The 19,503-nt window shown below is 42.4% G+C and overlaps 1 protein-coding gene across 5 annotated transcripts in view; it reads left to right on the forward strand.

Annotated features, from left to right (window-relative positions):
* The window catches only part of RAB9A (RAB9A, member RAS oncogene family), a 52,300-nt gene that overhangs the window by 14,117 nt on the left and 18,680 nt on the right, over window positions 1-19,503 (forward strand). For 2 of the 5 annotated variants that reach the window (XM_025436760.3, XM_025436745.3), the window contains exon 1: window positions 15,868-16,045. The exons of 1 other annotated variant lie outside the window; for it this stretch is intronic. The gene's annotated coding sequence lies outside the window, so the exon portion shown is untranslated. Of the gene's footprint in view, window positions 1-15,867; window positions 16,046-16,250; window positions 16,438-18,639; window positions 18,658-19,503 lie in introns of those variants that run through there. 2 more of the 5 variants (XM_035711321.2, XM_049107873.1) reach the window with 2 other exon arrangements.

Below are 19,503 nucleotides of genomic sequence, written 5' to 3' on the forward strand. Positions count from 1 at the left end.
AGTGAGGTGTGAGTCATCTGGCTGGGTGCCACCTAATGTGCTGAAGTGTAAATGACTGAACCCACTTCCTATTTCCCCAACCATGGCCTAGCCAGAGCTTGTCCAGTCACTGCTCCACTTGGCTCTTGCCTGGGGCAGGGGAACTGAGTGAACCTCTACCAGGGCAAGCTGAAGTAGACGGTCACCCACGTCTGACTGCAAAGAACTCCCAGGTTTAAGTGAAGTGTGTGTTGTCATCTCTGAGTCCACCGGGCATCTTGTCTTTAGTGTCTCTCTGACTGAGGCCTTGAAGCTCTACAATTGGTTTTTTTTTGTAAGATTTTTAATTAATTTATTTGGGATCAAGAGTGAGTAAGAGAGCATGAGCAGAGAGAGGGGTGGAGGGAGAGGGAGAAGCAGGCTTCTGGCTGAGCAGGGAGCCCGACTTGACTCGGGGCTCCATCCCAGGACCCCGGAATCGTGACCCCAGCTGAAGGCAGATGGTTAATGGACCGAGCCACCCAGGCACCGCTACAGTTGTGTTTTCATGCAGTAAATGTATGTGTATTCCCCAGCTTTGTGAAATCTCACAAATTGCTGAGCAGAAAATTTGCAGACATTTTAGTGAATTTCAATACCATTTAAAAATCAGGTGGTGGCTAAAGGGCCCGAGGGTTCCTTTTGGGGACAACAAAAATGTTCAAAAATTGATTGTGGTGATGGTGGCACTACTATGCAAAACACCATCGAATCATACACTTGAAATGAGTGAATTGTGTGGTCTGTAAATCAGACCTCAGTATATAAAGCGGTTATAAAAAAATCAAAAGAACTGAGAGAGAGAATTAGAAATAGGACCTTGATTGAATATTTATCTCACCGAGTCACTCTGAAGCTTTAGTGTGTGCATACGTGTAATGGAGAAATAATGGCAGTCTTTCTCAAACGGGCCTTGCAGGAGGCGCCCCTGCCAGTTCACACTGACCCACACAGAGGCTGTGTCCACACGCCTCGGCCTCTGTCCAGGCAGTTTGCAGCCTTTGTATTTCTCGATAGAAGGCCTGTCCCTGTTTCAGTCACAAAACATCATTGCTCCTTATATTTCTTCCCCGTTTCTCAAGCCACAGATTTGAGCTGCACTGTGAATGACGGTCGAGCCCCTAGAACATAGAAAATCTTCTAGAGTCAACCCAGAGCAGTTGTCATTTACATCCCTGGTTGGATCTGTGCTTCCAAACAAAACTGCAGATGAATTCAGCCCTCCACTCTCGCTGCCTCGCAGTGAGGCCCTGGCCTCGGCGGCATCAGCCAGACCTGGGAGCGAATACAAACACGAGGGCCCCGTCTCAGATGTGTTGAATCTGAATGTGTGTTTTCACAGAGCCCTCAGTGACTCCTTACAATGCATGTTACAGTTTGTGAGTGCTCTCTTGTCCACAGCAACCGGGCCTGTGACCTCGGCCTTCCCGCTTATACTTTCTGATGAAATGCCTGAGTCCCTAGCTAACATGGGTCTCTCGACTTCACTTGGTCACCAACCACCTCCACTCTTTACACTACTAAATCCAGGGGACGGTTCTCCTCAGCCCTGAAACCTGCCAGCAGCATTTGACACGCTGGCCTCCTTGTGAACACTTGGCGTGGCTTACAGTAGGTTGCGCTCTCTCTGGTTTTCCCTCTTACTGGTCACTCTGTCTCAATATTATTGCTGCTTCCTCATTATTTTCTTGACCTCTTAACTTTGGAGTGTCCAGAATTTAGTCCTTGGGCACTTCTATATCTACACTCATTCCTTTGTTGACGTATCTAGTTTAGGGTTTTCTTTTTTTTTTTTAAGATTTTATTTATTTATTCATGAGAGACACAGAGAGAGAGAGGCAGAGACATAGACAGAGGGAGAAGTAGGCTCCCTGTAAGGAGCCCAATGCAGGACTTGAACCCAGACCCTAAAATCGGGCCCTGAGCTGAAGGCAGATGCTCACCCACTGAGTCACCCAGGCATCCCTAGTTCTGTGGCTTTCTATACTATCTACATGCAGATAACTCCTCTTTATCATCAGGCTTGCATCTCTCCTCTGAATTCCAGGCCCCGACATCTAACAGCCTACTTGAGAACTCTACTTGGATGTCTAACAAGCATGTCAGACTTCATATGTTTAAAATCAAGCTTCTGATTTTCTCTCCATCACCACTTCTCCACTTAATAGCAACTCCAGGGATCCCTGGGTGGCGCAGCGGTTTGGCGCCTGCCTTTGGCCCAGGGCGCGATCCTGGAGACCCGGGATCGAATCCCACGTCGGGCTCCCAGTGCATGGAGCCTGCTTCTCCCTCTGCCTGTGTCTCTGCCTCTCTCTCTCTCTCACTGTGTGCTTATCATAAATAAAATAAAATAAAATTAAAAAAAATAGCAACTCCATACTTACATAATTTAAGCTAAAAACCTTGGAGGTATGGTCAACTCCTTTCTTTCCCTTCCTTCGAACTTCCAATCAATCAACAAATCCTATTGGTTCTATTGCAAAGATTAAGAATCCCAACGTAAAAATGGGCAAAAGATTGGGGCGCCTGGGTGAACCAGTTGGTTAAGCGTCTGACTCTTGATTTCAGCCCAGGTCATGATCTCACAGTCATGAGATTGAGCCTGGCATTGGGCTTTATACTGGGCATGGAGCCTGCTTAAGATTCTCTCTCTCTCTATCCCTCACTCTCTCTAAAAAAAAAATATATTATTATTTTTTAAGATTTTATTTATGTATTCATGAGAGACAGAGAGAGGCAGAGACACAGGCAGAGGGAGAAGCAGGCTCCGTGCAGGGAGCCCAATGTGGGGCTCGATCCCAGGTCTCCAGGATCACACCCTGGGCTGAAGGTGGATGCTCAACCACTGAGCCACCCAGGCGTCCCCCCCAAAAAATTATTTTAAAAATGGGCAAAAATATTTAAATAGACATTTCACCAAAGAAGATCGAAGATAGAGCAATGTCAAATAAGCACATGAAAAGACGCTCAACAATATTGGGGCACCAGGGTGGTGCAGTCGGTTGAGCATCTGACCCTTGGTTTTGTCTCAGGTCATGATCTCAGGGTCATGAGACTGAGCTCTGCATTGGGCTGCACACTTAGTTTGGAGTGTGCTCAAGATTCTCTCTCCCTCTCTCTCTGCCCCGCACCCCGCCTGATCTCTCTTTCCTCCCTTTCAAATGAATAAATAAATCCTTAAAAAAAAAAAGATGCTCAACATCATTAGTCATTGGGGAAATGCAAATCAAGACCACCATGAGACAGCAATTCATACCTTCAAGGATGGCTATAATAATAATTTTAAAAAGCAGAAAATACGTGTGGCAAGGATGTCGAGAAACTGGAACTTTGTACTTTGATGGTGGGGATGTAAAATGGTGCAACCACTTTGGAATAGTTTGGCAATTTCTTAAAAAGTTAAACACAATTTTACTGTATAATCCAGCAATTTCACACCTTGGTACATACCCAAGAGAAAGAAAAGCCCACACAAAGACTTGTGTAGGAATGTTCACAGCAGCATCACTAATAATAGCCAAAAAGTGAAACTATCAGGTGTTTATCAGATTCTGAGTGGATAAACAAATTATGGTCTCTCCATTCAAAAAAAAAATACTACTCAGTATTATAAAGGAATGAAGTACTGATATAATACTATATAAGTACTATATAATACTGATATAATACGTGCTATAATATAGATGAAAGAAGCCAGCCACAAAACACCACACACTTTCTATGATTCCATTTATATGAAATGTTCAGAATAGGCAAATCCATAAGGACAGAGGTAGATGAGCAGTTGCCTGAGGTTGAGGGTAGGACTGGGAAGTTGCTGCTAATGGGCATAAGGGATCCTATTGGGGAAATGTTTACATTTGGATTTAGAAATGTTCTAAAATTAGATTGTGGTGATGGCTGCACAACTCTATAAAACTGCACAAACTAAAAAAAAACTGCACAAACTCTCTAAAAATCATTTGTGTACTTAAAATGAGTGAATTTTACTGTATGTAAATTATGCCTCAGTAAAGCTGTTAAAAATATCCAGAGTCTGACCACAGTATGTTTTCTACCACCATATCTAGTGTATAGATAACTGTCAGGTTGTCTTATAACCTTTTCCTTTTTTTTTTCTTTTTCTAAGGAGAGCGAGCAAGAGAGCTAGTGGGTTGGGGAGGGGAAGCGGGAGAAAGAGAGACTCTCAAGCAAGCTTGACACCCAGCACAGAGCCCAACATAGGGCTCCATCGCACAACTCCAAGAACATAACTTGAGCCAAAACCAAGAGTTGGACACTTAACCAACTGAGCTACCCAGGTGTCCCAACCTTTCCCTTTTTGTATGTTACTTTCCATTTTAGTGTTCAATAGCTTTGTCACCAGAAATAAAAAAGGAAAAGGAGATAAAAATTAAGTTCTAAGGGCACCAGGGTGGCTCAGTCAGTTAAGCATCAGATTCTTGATTTTGATCATCATGATCTCACAGTGGGGAAATCGAGCCTGTATTTGGTTCCGTGCTCCACAGAGAGTCTGCTTAAGATTCTCTCTCTCCCTCCTCCACTCATGCTCTCTCTAAATAAATTAAATTTTTTAAAATAAAGATTCTGTCTCTCTCTCTCCCTCTGCCTCTCCCCCCACCTCTCTCCCTCTCAAATAAATAAATAATAAGTAAGTAAGTAAATAAATAAATAAATAAAATTCTATCTGTTCATTGTTTTACTCTGCAGAAGGCCCTACAAATCTTAGGTAAGGAACATAGTTGAAAAAGTTGTTTGATAGGGCACCTAGGTGGCTCAGTCAGTTGGTCATCTGCCTTTGACTCAGGTCATGATCTCGTGGTCCTGGGAACGAGCCTCGTGTCAGGCTCCCTGCTGGTTGGGGAGTCTGCTTCTCCCCCTCCCTCTCCTTCTGCCCCACACTCGTGCTCTTTCTCAAATAAAGAAATAAAATCTTTTAAAAAAAAGTCGTTTGGTGATTTTGCTGTTGTTGAGTTTTTCTATGTATTGTGCTTGGCTGTATGTCAGTAATTCTAAAAGTGCCTCTTTGAAAAATAATCATCCCCAAATCACATATATAAACATTATTTGTGACTTAATGAGTTTTTTCAATGGTTTTTAGTATATTCACAAAGTTGTACAACCATCATCATCTAATTCCAGAACATTTCCATCAATGCCCCCCCAAAACACCTTAAACCCATTAGCAGTCACTTCCCATTCTTCCCTCCCTTGAGCCTCTGGGAACCACTAACCTACTTTCTATCTCTAGGGATTTGCCTACCCTGGACATTTTGTATCAGTGGAATCATGTAATATGTGGTCTTTTGTGTCTGGCTTCTTTCACATGCTGAAAGTATGTTGTTTTTTTTTTTACCTTGAGAAATAGACCATATTTTACTAACCAAAGGAACTGTACTGGCCTTTATTTAAAGTGCAGCTTTAATTGAATTTACATCAATAATTTAACATTTACATCTGTCATAGTTGTACTTCTTCAAATTTTTATGTCAATAATTTCTGATAATCACATGTTAAAACTTGACATTTTGAAGGACAAAGAAACCTCACTCTTAATCTACAAGATAAAGGTCACAAGATTTTTTTTTTCTTTAAGAAAGGGGAAATATGGATATTTTCCCTTAGTTACTTATTTTAGTTGGCAAAGTAGAGTTCAATCAGATTTCATCACTATAACCACTGTCTTTACTAAAGACTTGTAGCCATTGTTTAGCAAGGACCAAAGTTAGGAATTCTTAGCAATGTGCTGGATCAGTCTTTTCTCCCCTGCATAGCTTCTTCGAAACACACCTACCGCGTGGTATAAAATTATTGTGCCTTTGAATTATATGGCTTAAAAAAATTATATGGTTTTAAAGTAGTTTCTGGGGCACCTGGGTGGCTCGGTCGGCTCACTGTCTGCCTTTGGCTGAGGTCATGATCCCAGGGTTCCGGGGTCGAGTCCTACATCAGGCTCCCTGCTCAACAGGGAATCTGCCTCTTCTTCTACCCCTCCCCTCTGCTCGTGCTCCCTCACTCTCTCTCTCACCCTCGCTCTCTCAAACAAATAAATAAAATCTTAAAAAAAAAAAGTAGTGGGTTTCCTTACACAATTCCATTATATCTCTAGGCTGAGAGATTTCACACTTAGCTCATGCTATGAATTTTCTCCATTCTATCTCTCCTCTGTTTTATCACTGCTTCATGTTATTTGTGGACATATTTTTTTCCCTTTAATTGTCCATTAAGCTCCCTGTGCACATCTTAGCTATGTTCGTATCCCTCAAAGCCCCAAGATCAATTCTGGGCATGGTAGATGCTTAAAGCAATTTTGTAAAATAGGCTTTTACTTAGAGTGGAATTTCAATGAGTCATATATGTTTCTGTTCTATATCTGCTACCCCACACTTGAAGCACTGCATCTTTAATAAACTGGATCAAATGTTAGGATTGCTAATGTTTCAAACCCTATCTCCAAAAAAATAATTTACTCCAATTTATTTCGTTCATGTTATGGCCAAAGTAATGAAAGAAAGTTCTGAGTCATAAGAGCTGTGTTCGATTGTATTCTTGCTCAAGTATTTGATGACCTTCCCAGTGAGACAATTCTAGAATGCCATATCGCTTACATCAGATTTGCCATGTGACTTGCACTACCCCTCCCTTTAGAAAGATTGTGCGCCCTGATGTGTACTTTGGCCATGGACATATGGGTGGAAGTGATACATGTCGCTTCCAGGTAGAAGCTTTAAGAGCCAGCCAACCAATGAGACCTGTAGAATATCAGACAGGCTTCTGCATTAGCTCAGGTTCATCAGCTTAGGTCCACAGGGAGCATGACATGGAATGGAACCATAGCTGACCTGTAACAGACATTAAAGTGGGAAACAAATCTTTGTTTTTATAAGCCACTGAGATTGGCAGGGGTTGGGGAGGGGTCCTCTTTATTTATTTATTTTAAAGATTTTATTTATTTATTTAAAAGATCTTATTTATTCATGAAAGACACAGAGAGGCAGAGACAGAGGCAGAGGGAGAAGCAGGCTCCATGCAGGGAGCCCAATGCGGGACCCAATCCCGGATCTCCAGGATCACACCCTGGGTGGAAGGCAGGCGCTAAACCGCTGAGCCACCCAGGGATCCCCTATTTCTTTCTTTTTTTTTTTGACGATGGCATGGCTAAGCCTGAACTGATCGATACAAAAGTGTTGAGAGGTATAATTCCAATTGCCTGAATTTATATTATGAATCACAGTAGGTTTGCACTAGATGATCTATAAGATTACATTCTAACTTTGTACCATTCAGAGTTTGTACAGTTGACCCTTGAAAAACACAGGTTTGAACTGCTCAGGTCCATTTATAGCTGGATTTTTAAAAATATAAATACAGTACAGTACTGTACATATACTCTCTTATGATTTTCTTAACATTTTCTTTTCTCTTGCTTTATTATAAGAATACAGTATATAATAAATATACAAAATATGTGTTAATCAACTGTTTATATTATTGATAAGGCTTCTGGTTAACAGTAGACTATTAGTAGTTAAGTTTTGGGAGAGTCAAAAGTTATATAGGAATTTCCAATGCATGGGAGTCAAAGCCTGTAACCCCCATGTTGTCCAGGTATCAACTGTAATTTCAAATAAAGATATCAACTCCTTCTGACTTAGAAGAGGAATTTCTTGGGGAGATATTGAATAGTTCTTAGAGGCAAGGCTGGAGTATTGAGTTTGGACAGTGGACAGAAACAATGAGAATCCACAACATGAATTGGCCTGATAAAGGTGCTGTCACTGCTAGGCGCTAGGTACTGCCACTGGCATCATCACCACTGGCACCATCTGTGGTTCCTGGATACCAGAGGCCACCACTACACTTGCCAGAATGAAATTTGAAGTATTCCAGCATCTCTGTGTCCCTTGCCTAAGATCCAGATCTTCAAAGAGTGTGTGACTGGCCAGTCTTGGGTCTCATGCCCGTATCCTTGTTGCCAGGGTTCTGGAAGAGCAAATATCTAAGTATCTGGCCTATAGAGTGGTTATAATGAAAAGACTCATAAAACTGTTGGCTCCCTAACAGAAAAGCATTCAGGTGCTAAGCAAAACCCCTTCTCCCAACCCCCCCCCAAAACTCTCAGAAGATAAGAGAACTTTACAACTCCTAATCTGCATTTCTTGCTAAGTCATGCTTCCCTTTATGGAGGTCTAACATGAGCATTGTAGTATAAATGACTGTACTGTAACTGAAAGTTTCTGAAGCGAGTGGACATATTCTAGTACTATTTAACAGAATTTTCTGTGCTGGTGGAAATATTCTATATCTTCATTGTCCAATGAGGTGGTCACTGGCCACATGTGGCCATTGAGCCCTGGAAATGAGGTAATGCAATTAAGAAACTGAATATTGAATGCTATTTAATTTTAATTTATTTATATTTCAATGTAAGTAACCCCATATAGCTAGTGGCTACTGTATTAGACAGCATATTTCTAGTCCTTTTAGGCACTTACTTCACCTACTTTTCTCCACTAAGGTCTTTACATTTTCTGTCATATTTATTTCTAAATGTTTTATAATCTTGCTATTGAAATTGGTATCTTTTTAAATATACATTTCCTGTGTTGGTTGGTTGTATAAATGGAATTTATTTTTCTTAAACATTTTTTATCTAGCCACTATCTTGGTCCATTTGGGCAGCTATTACAAAATACCACAAACTGGGTGGGTTACAAACCACAGAAATTTATTTCTCACAGTTCTGGAGGCTGGAAGTCCAAGATCTGTCAGCAGATTCGGTGTCTATTGAGAGCCCACTTTCAGGTTCATTGATAGCCCTATTTTCACAGTGTCCTCAGATGGCAGAAGGGATGAGGGAGCTCTGTGAGGCGGTTGTTTTGTTTTGTTTTGTTTTGTTTTGTTTAATAAGGGCTCTGATCTCATTGTGAAGGCTCCACCCTCATGATCTAATCACCTCCCAAAGGCCCCACCTCCTGAAACCATAACATTGGGGGTTAGGATTTCAACGTCTGGATTTTGAGGGGACACAAACATCTAGTCTGCAGTCTACCTTGTTAAACTCTTTGAATGATAAGTTTTCTATATAGTCCTTTTGAATTTCCAAGCACATTGTCTGTGTTTTATTCAGTTTTGTTGCTACCTTTGCAATCCTCTATTGCATACTTGTTCTATTTCTGTGTGCTGTGACCTCCAGTGCAATGTTAAATAGAGTGCTTGCAGCACACTTATTTTTTTAAAGGGCATACTTGTAGGGCACCTGGGTGATTCAGTCAATTAAGCATCTGAGTCTTGATTTTGGCTCAGGTCATGATCTTAAGGTTGTGAGATTTAGCCCCACAACAGGTTCCATGCTGAGCATGTGCCCACTTGGGATTCTCTCTCTGCCCTCTGCCCTTCAACATCTCAAAAAAAAAAAAAAAAAAAAAGGAGAGGGCATACTTACAGATTTTAACTACTAAGAATGATGTTTGGTATGGGTTTTTAGTAGATATTCTATTCTTTATGATGTTAAATAATTTCCCTTCTATTCCTGGTTTGCTGAGATTATTCGTAACAAATGGGTGTTGAATTTTATTGGATTCATTCTTTTCTTCATCTATGGAGTTGATTGTGTGTTTTCTTTTCCCCTTAAACTATTCACATTTTCATTTTGAGAGAGTGCACATGCATGTGCGAACAGGGATGGGGTGGGAGCAGAGGGAGAGGGAGAGAGAGATCTTAAGCAGGCTCCACACCCAATGCAGAACTGAAGCAGTGCTCCGTCTCACAACCCTGAGATCATGACCAGAGCTGAAATCAAAAGTCAGATGCTTGGGATCCCTGGGTGGCACAGCGGTTTGGTGCCTGCCTTTGGCCCAGGGCACGATCCTGGAGACCCGGGATCGAATCCCACGTCGGGCTCCCGGTGCATGGAGCCTGCTTCTCCCTCTGCCTGTGTCTCTGCCTCTCTCTCTCTCTCTCTCTCTCTCTCTCTCTCTCTCTCTCTCTCTGTGTGTGTGACTATCATAAATAAAAAAAAAAAAAATTAAAAAAAAAAAAAAAAGTCAGATGCTTAACCAACTGGGCCACCCGAGTGCCCCTAAACTGTTAATGTTAAAGTGCCCTTGAATCCCTGAGATACACCCAAATTGTCATGCGTTAAATTATATTGTTTTATTTTCTCTTGATTATTAGTCACTTTTTGCTGCCTCTTTGCATGTCTAATATTTTTTTGGTGAATGCTGGACGTTGTGTATAAATACAACATAAATGCTCTAGATGATATCTTCCACCACTGAGAGGATTCCCTCTCTCTTCTATTAGGCAGATAGGGTGAGAGATTTATCACTTTAATCCAATCATGGATTGGTCGGGTATAGGTTGAGTCTGGCTACAGCTATGGCCAGGAGTCTGCACTAGCTTGGATTATTATGTCTACTGGGATGGCCATGAGGGGAGATGAGAGAATGAAAAGGTTATGTGAGTGCAGCAGTGGTCTCAGGTTTTAAACCAAAAAGGTCAAGAAAACTGTTGATGAGCATTGGGTTCTCAGACATATGGCAATGGGGAGGTGGGAAGAGCAACACTTTAACATTACTGTTCTGAGCTCTAAGAGCAACACAAAGTTTTGGATGTGTCTGTGGATTTCAGGGGGGGCTTCTGTTTGAAGGAAAAAATTGCTAAGATAACTGGATTTTTGTCTTCCCTGACTATTATAGCCTAAGGAAAAGATTGATTTGGCTGTCATATAAAGTTTTTCTCAAGATTCCTTAAAAATTGCTTCATTAGGGATCCCTGGGTGGCGCAGCGGTTTAGCGCCTGCCTTTGGCCCAGGGCGCGATCCCTGTGACCCGGGATCGAATCCCACAACGGGCTCCCTGCATGGAGCCTGCTTCTCCCTCTGCCTATGTCTCTGCCTCTCTCTCTCTCTGTGTGTGACTATCATAAATAAATAAAAAATTTTAAAAATTGCTTCATTAAAAAATTTCTACTTATTGCTGAAAAAATACTATAGCATGGAATTCAAAATTTAAATAAAAATTACCCAGAATCCTGCTGCCCTAACAATTCAACTGTTTTGATTTTCCTTGCTGCTTTCCATTCCTTTATAAATGAATACTCCTATGCAGAAACACCGCCCCCCCCAACACACACACACACACACACGTACTTTTTATATAATGTAACCATGGTGTGCCTGGAATTTTCCTTCTACTGCCACTAAAGGTGAAGTTCATCTTATGACTCACATTCATCAGGAAATCAGCAAAGGGATCAGGTTCCCCACTTCATTCCTGAATTGTAATGCCTGTTCCATTCGGCCATCTGTAATTACCGGAGTTAAGCTATGTTTAGAGTATGGTAACAAAAGAGCATCACTATTCGAAATGCACTTAATTTTTTAAAAAGATTTTATTTATTTATTCATGAGAGACACACAGAGAGAGGCAGAGACACAGGCAGAAGGAGAAGCAGGCTCCACGCAGGGAACCCAATGTGGGACTCGATCCCGGAACCCTGGGATCACTCTCTGAGCCGAAGGCACTCAACAGCTGAGCCCCCCAGGTGTCCCACACTTAATATTTTTAAGAGAATACATAAGAGCTAGTTATGGCTGAAGAAACAATTATAATTTCGGTTTTTCCATCAGTTATGAATATTTTCTAATAGTTTGCGTCTTTTCCTGTTTAGAATTTTATTGAGTGCTACCATGTGCAAGGTTCTTAGTGAACAGCTCTTCTCTCAACTGATACCACCTTTCCACAGCTCATCTCAGGGCTCAGCAGAGTCCCCTGATTCATGCCCTTTCTGGTCCCATCCCCTGTGTTCCCACTGCCTGCAACTTGTTTCTTTCCTTCCTGTTTCTTCATCCAGTTTTTAACTACACATATGTCTAGTTGCTCACTGAATGCCTCCCTCACTCTTCTGAGCTTTCCTAACAAAGGGATTGAATCTATTTGATTCACCAAGATAAGGTCATGTTATGTAAATACAGCTGATAGATGGGAGCAAAAATGCAGGAAGGGTGCTTGGGGACACCCCTTGAATTCCTCCTGCATCTTGTCTACCACTATTCTCAGTACCTGGCACACTGAAGGCACTCACTATATATATTTGTTGAATCAATAAACATTAACATGAAATGACTTTTCATTTCCTGAAAAGTCTTAAAACCACCCAGGGAAAGAGAGTAGGTGTCTGTACTGCAAGCATTGGAGGGGTTTGGGCTGGTATGGTGGTTACCCACAAACTTGGGAGGTGCCAGTTACATTGGCTCATGACTCCCATGCCCCCTCTCTTCTGACAGTGGGCAGGCTGATAGAAGGAAACATGTTGGTGGTTTTTGATTCTCTGGTACCCATTCAACATCAGCCACTGTACAGAGCTCATGGGACCCATGAAAAAACTATGTTCTATCATGGTTTGCAAGTCAGACTTTCCATTTGATTATATCAACCTAAAGATCGCAAATTCTGAAGTTTTCTTACTAGTGAGATATACATTAAGGATGATGGCACTATTCATTTTTTGATTTACTACTCCTTTTTAAGCAAAGCAGTAAAGAAATCAGATTTCTGATATTTTCTCATATTGAAATTTTATCAGACTTAAAGATCATGATGAAAAGTTAGTGTAGGAAACATGCTGAGTTTAGTGTCTAGCCAAACTGGAAAGGTGTGACATGTGACATTGTTTGAAATATTCAAAATGTATATATAAATATATTAATAAACAAATCATAAAAATGAATATATAATTATAAATGAATATTATAAATCTATGTAAATATAAATAGATATTAGACAAATATTTCAATATTTATTGAAAAGTTATATAAGAAATGTTTCCTCCACCGAATTGGGATTTTTTTGCCTTCATATACTATTTGATAACATTTTTTTCCACTTATTGTATGTTGTTACCTATTTTCACTCTGACTTTAAAGCCAAATATAATGGATTTTGAATTACTTTTTATGCTTTTCTTTCTTCTTAGTACAGCTATACAAGTATATCTATGTAATATTGAGAACAAATCTCTTATTTTGTTTTTTTTTTCCTTTTTTTAAATTTTATTTATTTATGAGACAGAGAGAGAGAGAGAGAGAGAGAGAGGCAGAGACACAGGCAGAGGGAGAAGCAGGCTCCCTGCAGGGAGCCTCACGTGGGACTCATCCAGGGTCTCCAGGATCACACCCTGGGCTGAAGGCAGTGCTAAACCGCTGAGCTGAGCCACTCAGCCTGCCTCCAAATCTCTTATTTTGATCAATGATTTAGGGAAAATAGTAAATTTCTGATTATTTAGATATGTCATTGAATGGTCAAATTGCCTACCATTGAGTTCTGTGTTTCTCCTTGTATGTGAAGAGTACAATCAATTTAACTATATCAGTATTTATTTTATTTTTTTTTTTTATTTTTTAGATTTTATTTATTTATTCATGATAGTCACACAGAGAGAGACAGAGAGGCAGAGACACAGGCAGAGGGAGAAACAGGCTCCACGCAGGGAGCCCGACGTGGGATTCGATCCCGGGTCTCCAGGATCGCGCCCCGGGCCAAAGGCAGGCGCCAAACCGCTGCGCCACCCAGGGATCCCTATATCAGTATTTATGATTCATGAGTCTGGGGTCCACTTATTTGTAGTTTTTCATCAGAGATACCAGAGATTTCTTTCAGACTCCAGCTGGAAATGGGGTATTAACTCCCGGTGCTCACAGTAATAAGTGGGTGTCATTTAACAAAAGAAAACATTAATGCTGAGCAACCTTGACCTCTTTTTCCTCCGCGAGTGATGCAATAGATGTTTACAGAATATAAAGACAAAAATCTTAATTAGATGAAGTGAGTCAAATAAGGTCAATTTTTAGATGTTTTTTGTCAATAAACCAGTTCATGGAGCAAGAAAGATAGAAACCATCTAACTTGTGTCAGCTTGTCAACCACACACATCCAGCAACAAAAATCCCCCAAACTTGCCCTTCAGGGAAAATTTTTTTGACCCACCCTACTCTTGCACTGTCAAATCAATTAGATAAAGAAATGAATGGTGGGAGAGACCAGAATATAGGAGTATTCTTAAGTGTCCAGTTGTCTAGTGTCTAATAGTTTTTTTCAGAAAAAGTAACCCCTTATTTTTTAGGGGGATGCTGATGGTAAGCTCTATTCTCAGATGTTTGTATGCTTTGCTTACATTTTGGAATAGGCTAAAAATCACTTCTAGGACCTTCTTAGAACCCTTTTTGGGAAAACTCTTGGATTTCCCAAGATTTACTTTAAGATTTTTTTTTTTAATTTGACAGAGTGGGCAAGAAAGAATACGAGTGTGGGAGAGGGGCAGAGAGAAGCAGGCTCCCCACTGAGCAGGGAGCCCAATGGGGGGCTGTATCCCATGATCCCCAGGATCATGACCTGAGCCAAAGGCAGACACTTAACCAACTGAGCCACCCAGCTGTCACCTTTACAAATTTTATAATTTTTATTTTATTTTCCAAGGCTTCCTTTAAATCAAGATACAGTAATTCTGTAGGAGCTCTTGTTAATAGCTTGCTGGTTTTAGTAGTTATGGAGATAAAGTGCATCACTCTCTGACTAGGATCATGATATATAATTTTCAGGTAGTCTTTCCTTAGTGATCTTGTGGATTGCTTATTACAATTTAGTACAATGTATGTGACAGTTTATTTTGTCTTTGGGGAGATTAATTTTAATGTTCTTATATGTTTTATTGTATAGTTTTAATTATTTTGTATTTAAAACAAGATAATATTTCTTTCCCATTCCTATTTTCAGCAGGTTTATATTTTATCAACCTTTATTTATATTTCTTTGGGGAAATATCCTGCATGGATAAAAAATAGACTTCTTTATAAGAGAAAAATTTATTTAAGCTCAAACTAGAACTTAATCTTTATTTATTTATTTTTAAAGATTTTATTTACTTATTCATGAGAGACAGAGAGAGAGGGAGAGAGAGAGAGAGAGAGAGGCAGAGACACAGGCAGAGGGAGAAGCAGGCTCCACGCAGGGAGCCTGAGACGGGACTAGATCCCTGGGACTCGATCCCAGGACTCCAGGATCACGCCGTGGGGCGAAGGCGGCGGTAAACCGCTGAGCCACCCAGGGATCCCCCTCAATCTTTATTATATGCCTGATTGTCACAAGTATTCTAAAATCGTCTTTTGTACTTGTGAAAAAGTCTCCTAAGTATGCTTTTTGTAGTGCTGAATGAAGAAACTACATTAATTAGATTCTTTACCTGAAAATGACTCCGTAAAGAGCCCGAGGTTATTTAATGATTTGCTCAGCAAATTATAAAAGTGAGATCCCTTTCTTGCAATACAAACAAACCAAATCCACCCCACAAAATATGCTGAGAGGTCACTAAAAGTCCCTCTGGCCTCCAGGGACCTGTATCATAAGAACGACGTACTCAACTCCATATATAAAGTGAGGAATTAAGAAGAGCTTTTCCGATACAGCCTTTCTCCACCACTGCTTTATATTTAGAGAAAACAGAGGCAGTATTTTAACGAGGTCACGGAAAAGTTTTAAATTCAATTTAAAAAATTCCCGTATGCCACATTATCACAGCTGTTTCCATTTTTCATCTTCCGTTTGCATATTCGTTTTCTTATGGTGATCCTGACAGCCTGTGAGTGTGCCGATGCGATCTGTTTGTCTCCACTCAAGGTAAACTTTTAAAGATAACTATTATTTCGTGCCGTCCGTCGGCGGAACGCGGCTGCGGCCTGGAGGGGCAGCCCGCCCCAAGAAACAGCGGGGTTTAGGGAGAGGAGGACCCGCGGCCCCGGCCGCGGCCCCGAGGCCCCGCCTCCCCGGGCCCCACCGCCCAGGCCCCGCCCCCCGGGGCCCGCCCCGCCCCGGCCCGCCGCCATGTTGTTCCCTTGGTGCTGGACGTGAGGAGCCGGAGTTGGGCTGGAGCGGCGCTACGGCCTCGTGCCCGCGGGTGCCCGGCCTCGTCTCCTCTTTGCACCCAGCCGGGCCGGCCGGGAGCTCCCGGGCGTCCTGTGTGCGGCCGCGAGGTGAGTGGAGCGCGGACGCCCCTCCGGGCCGGGCGGGGGCCGGAGCCAGGCGCGCTAGAGCCAGCGTCGGGGTGCGGGGCGGGGGGGCCTGGGCCCCGACTGCAGCCTGGCCCTCGGGCAGCCGGGGCGCGGGGGGCGCGGGGCCGTCGTCGGTGTTGGGACAGGGGACGGATTGGTGCCTCCCGTGTCCTACTGACTGACGCAGGAGAAAAGGCGAGTTCCTACACCCACACAACCCGAGAAGAGGGACACACACCCAAACACGCGAGGCCACGCGGAGAGACGCCCAAAGATCTGGAAGACACACGGGGACACACGCACACACCCGGGGAGAGAGAGCTCCGTGAACGCCCTGGACGCGCGCAGACCCAAACACCCAGGGAGAGCGACACGTACGCACGTTCGGGGGGGAGGGGGGAGATGTACACATACGACCCCGGGGAAACACACACATACACCCAGTCTCTCCCCTGGCCCTCGGGGGCACACACGCATCCACCCGCGCCACCGCACCCAAACCACACCGTACCCCCGAATGATTAACGTAGAGGGAGCAAAAGCGCTCACACGGTTTGAGTTGGGCGACCTCCGACTGCCGCCCGCGTGAACGTTTGCTAATGTGTAAATGACCATTCAGTTGAGGAATTTGGAACTTAAAGCCAATTGTAGGGGCTGGCGGCACTCTTGGGGCGTTATCTGAGACTAGCTAGGGTTTCAGAATCCTGCTCGTTTCTTCTAACTTACCCTGCCGAGAGGCAAGATGAGAATTTAAAGGGCTGACCAAATAGATGTGGAGGTATTAGTGGTCTTTTTGTCGTTGTTTTTCTAAGTGATGATACATCCCGTGACCACGATTCTTTTGAGAAATGACTTTTCTACTAGTTTCCAAAATGTCATGTGACCGCAGTCTTTTTATAGGATTTCAGCAACCTGATAAAATCAATAGAATTTGATTGCTTTTTTAAAATTGAAGAGAATTTTTTTTGCACGTTTGTCTTTCTCTCATACATTGTGAAGGAAGAGTCCTAAATTGCCCGTAATCCCAAAAACTTTTGCATGAAGCAAAACTGTAGAGATGAAGGAATCGCAGAATTCTTCAGACAGGGGCTTTTATTTTTATTTATTTATTTTTCTAATTTTTATTTATTTATGATAGTCACACACAGAGAGAGATAGAGAGGCAGAGACATAGGCAGAGGGAGAAGCAGGCTCCATGCAGGGAGCCGGACGTGGGATTCGATCCTGGGATTCGATCCTGGGTCTCCAGGATCGCGCCCTGGGCCAAAGGCAGGCGCTAAACCACCGCGCCACCCAGGGATCCCCAGACAGGGGCTTTTAAGAAGGCTGTGCCTAGTTTCTTTTAGGAGCTTATGTCGAAATTATCATTACCACTTGTCTGTGACTCTCAGTATCCTATTTACATCTCCAAATCTAAGACAATGATGTAATCCGGTGCTTTTAGTAATTTTGTATAGGCATTGTAGTAAAATCCTCTTGCTTATACTAAAAAGTTTCTGGCTTGGTGACTTATTTTGGAGAGTTTTCTGATTTGGGGATATTTTTGATTTATCATTCGTGACATTAGAGTAGACCCAACGAAAACTAATTGGCCTTGACTCTCTCTTGGAGATTGGGGAAAAATATGTTAGTGCTCTTCCTCTTTTCCATCCTCTCTTGACTTTTTGTCTCTTTCTATCCCCACTACTCCTTCCATGTAGACTACAGTACTCTGGAGGCCTGAAGGTTCCTCTCATTCTAGAGATTAATTTTTAGCCTCCTCTCATTTCTTACCATTTCTTGGGCAGTCACTCTGGCACTAGATGTTATGTGCTTAATAAATTCTGTTCATACACCATTTCATTTAAATCTCACAACAGTTCTCTGGTATTAGCTCCATTTAACTGGTGAGGAGTTTGTTGGGGGCATAGGAGGTTTGGGTCTGTTTCCCAGGTCACAAATAGAGAAGAGGACAGAGGCAGGATTTAAAGCAAGCCTTTGTGAGTTTAGAGCAGTAGTTCTCACCCTGTGAACTTTTGGCAGTGCCTGCAGGTGATTTTGGTTCTCACCTGACAGGGAGTGCTGCTGGCGCCTGAGTGGGTGGAGGCCGTGGATGCTGCCCACCATCCTACAGTGTGCAGCACAACCCTGCACAAGCAAAGAATTGTCTGGCCCAAAATGTCACTAGTGCTAAGGTTGAGAAACTCTGCTTTACAGCAATCTGTGTAACTCGGGGGCTCATGTTTCAGTGCTTTTGTAGTTCTTCAAATGCAATGTAATTTTTCTATTTAGGATACCTCCACATCATTTTAAGAAATAGCAGTGGGGAAAATTTGAGAACTTGACCAAGAGGCATATTCATATTCATTTCTTTGAAAGACTTAGGAATGAGCAGATAATTTCTCTTAATAGAATCTTTTTTTTTTAAGTTTTTTTTTTTTTTTTTTTTGAGAGCATGCACAAGCAGGGGAAGGGGCAGAAGGAGAGGAAGAGACAATCCTCAAGCAGACTCCTTGCTGAGTGGGGAGCCCCACACAGGACTCAGTCCCAGGCCCCTGAGATTATGACCTGAGCCTAAATCAAGAGTTGGACACTCAACTGACTGAGCCACCCAGGTGCCCCCAGTATCTTTTCTTTTTCTCTTTTCTTTTTAAGATTTTATTTATTTGTGAGAGACGGAGAGAGAGAGACAAAGGCAGAGGGAGAAGCAGGCTCCATGCAGGGAACCCGATGTGGGACTCGATCCCAGGTCTCCAGGATCACATCCTGGGCTGAAGGCGGTGCTAAGCCACCGGGGGCTGCCCCTTTTTTTTTTTTTTTTCTTTTTAAAGATTTTATGAGCGAGAGAGAAAGTCAGAGAGAGCACGAACATGCGAGCAAGGGAGGGGCAGAGGGGGAGAGAGAGAGAATCCCAAGCAGACTCTGCACTGAGCACAGAGTCCACAGCAGGTCTTGATCCCATGACCCTGAGATCATGACCTGAAGCGAAATCAAGAGTTGGATGCTCTATGGACTGAGCCACACAGGTGCCTCCAGAATCTTTCTTTTTTTTTTTTTTTTTAAAGGCAAAAGTGTCAAAAAGAACTTGAGAGCCATTCAGAGCTGTTGAAATAGACTTAGGGGTTTGGTTTCTATAATATTCCAGTTGTCAATAAACACTGGGCAGGCTGTTGGGCACTAAAACGAAGGTGCTGGTGATATGAAGGGCAATAAGGAGTCACCAATTCTGCAAAGCTTACAGTCTCATCATAATTGTAAGAGCAGATTCTGACTTTGCCCTAGAACAAAATTTATTGCCTGGGCTACTCAAGGTCAGGGGCTAGGTGTCATTAAAAAAAAAAATAGCTGTGTACCCACACACATACCTGTAGGGCATTTACTGTGGATGTACTTAGGTGAAATGGGGGAACAATTCATGTGTTTTTGATAGCTTTTTAGGTTGATCAGGGGTGAATATTTAC

The sequence above is a fragment of the Canis lupus genome, chromosome X, assembly GCF_003254725.2.
Source record: "Canis lupus dingo isolate Sandy chromosome X, ASM325472v2, whole genome shotgun sequence".
In the NCBI taxonomy this organism is placed as follows: domain Eukaryota; kingdom Metazoa; phylum Chordata; class Mammalia; order Carnivora; family Canidae; genus Canis; species Canis lupus.